Consider the following 2,219-nt stretch of genomic DNA (forward strand, 5'->3'; position numbering starts at 1 on the left):
GCAAGCGCATCACATGTTATTTAATTTATTGGATGTTACACTTTACTGTTCACACACTCACTTAGTTGTTGATATCTAGGACTGCTTTGTTAGAGTTTGGAGATCATGCTGAGCATGATTTTAATGTATGAGAATAGAAGTGTTCTTATTTTTGAAGTACGGATTCCATGCTAGGCATGGTAGTAGTTAGCGGGATATTGAAGTGTGTTTGCTACAGGTACATGTTTGACATTTGTTTGATATGAATGATTTCGATGTATTGCAATGTTTGATGTGATTGTATCCATGCTTGCATGTAGTTACTTTCAATTTGATTATGACTTCCATGTGAAATTGTATAATGAAGGCATGTTTCAAATGAATGTATCACGTCATGAATAATTTGCACATGAAAATATTAAGTTATCAATGCATGCATCATAATTCTTGCGATTGTATGACATCATATATTGCATGATAAATATGATATTTTCACTACAAGAAAATTGTTAATTAGCGACGGAAATTAGCGACGGATTTTTCCCGTCGCTACTTAGCGACAGATTAGCTAGAGATAGAATCTGTCGCTAATTTGCGACGGATTAGCGAAGAAACGACTTTTATCGCTAATCTGTCGCTACTTAGCGATGGATTAGCGACTGCATGTTTTTGTCGCTACTTTTGATTACAAGAACACCATTTTAGCGACAGATTTAGAGAGGGAACTCTGTCGTCGCTAATCCGTCGCTCATTAGCGACGGATTAGCGACAGTATATATTTCGTTGCGGTTTTTGTATTTTGATTTAGCGACGGTTTAGCGACGGAATGTTTCCGTCGCTAAGCCGTCGCTAAATATCGCGTAAATCCCTAATCCCATCCCTCTTTCTCTTTTCCCTGTTTCTCTGTATTGCTCCCTCCCGCCCGTCGGCTCTCGCCACCGTCCGGCCACCGCCGCTCGCCAGCTGCCGCTCCCCGTCAACCTCCCGCCACCGTCCGGCGAAGCGCAGGTAATATTCTTCTTCTTCTTCTTCTTCTTCTTCTTCTAAACGCAGGGGGTACGCCCCTTCCCTGCCGGAAACGGAGGGGGTTTAACCCCCTGCCGTGCTTTCCGGCAGGGGGGGTCGACCCCCTGCGTTTCCGGCAAGGGGGGTCGACCCCCTGCCTATGGCGGTGCCGCACTGCCGGCCTCCAGCCCGATCCGGAGGAGGAGGTTCGCCTGTTGTGCATCTTCAACGCGCGGTCCCGGTACATTCCGCCGCTGCCGCAGGGGTACTACGGCAATGCCTGATAGTAATCCCGGCAGCTGTCTCGATAGCGGCGAAGCTCTGTGCGAACCCACTAGGTTATGCGGTGGAGCTCGTGAAGAAGGCCAAGGAGGAGGTGACAGACGAGTACATGAGGTCAGTGGCGGACCTCATGGTGCTCAAGGGCTGGCCTAACATCACGGTGGTCCGCACCTTCGTGGTCTCGGACATCAGGCATGCCGGGTTCAGCGAGCTGGACCTCGGCTGGGGAATGCCGGTGTACGGCGGTCCAGCCAAGGGCAGTGACGGCCCAATCCCCGGCTTGGTTAGCTTCTACGTCAACTCCAAGAATAACGAAGGGGGAGAAGGGATGGTGATCCCGATTTCCTTGCCTGCTCCAGCTATGAAGATCTTTGAACGGGAGCTCAAAAAGATGCTGTACGGACCCGCCCCGGATCAAAAGTCCACAGAACCTGTTTTTATCTTATATGCTTTGTGAATAAAGATCAATTCATTGCCAAACAAATTTGTTATGAGATACCTACGTTGCCTATGTGATCTGTTTTGAAAAGAATTTTTGTTATGGATACCTATGCTGCCCATGTGATCTCTTTTTAAAAAAAATTTGTTATGAGATACCTACGTTGCATATGTGATCTGTTTTGAAAAGAATTTTTGTTATGGATACCTATGCTGCCCATGTGATCTCTTTTTAAAAAAAAAAAAAGTTATTATGTGATCCCTATGTTGTCCATGTGATTAGCTTGAAAAAAAATTTGTAATATGTGTATATAAGATGTCCATATGGTTTTAAGTGTAGTTTGCATATATGTTGTCCATATGGATTTTAAGTTGAAATTTTTTTTGTAATGTATATATACAAGTTGTCCATGTTGTTCAATTTGTTAGTTTGTTAATGTCTACTGGTAGTTAGTTTTACTTCAATTTGTTTTCTTGAAATCTGGTTAGTTAGAGTATTTCAATCTATTAGTCTT

At 44.3% G+C, this 2,219-nt stretch overlaps 1 pseudogene; it reads left to right on the plus strand.

Moving 5' to 3' along the window:
• The first annotated feature begins 1,144 nt into the window (after positions 1–1,144).
• On the plus strand, positions 1,145–1,723 carry LOC149837501 (benzyl alcohol O-benzoyltransferase pseudogene; annotated as a pseudogene).
• Positions 1,724–2,219: the final 496 nt, after the last annotated feature.

Source organism: Nuphar pumila, chromosome 5 (genome assembly GCF_984573655.1).
Source record: "Nuphar pumila chromosome 5, dmNupPumi1.hap1.1, whole genome shotgun sequence".
NCBI lineage: Eukaryota > Viridiplantae > Streptophyta > Magnoliopsida > Nymphaeales > Nymphaeaceae > Nuphar > Nuphar pumila.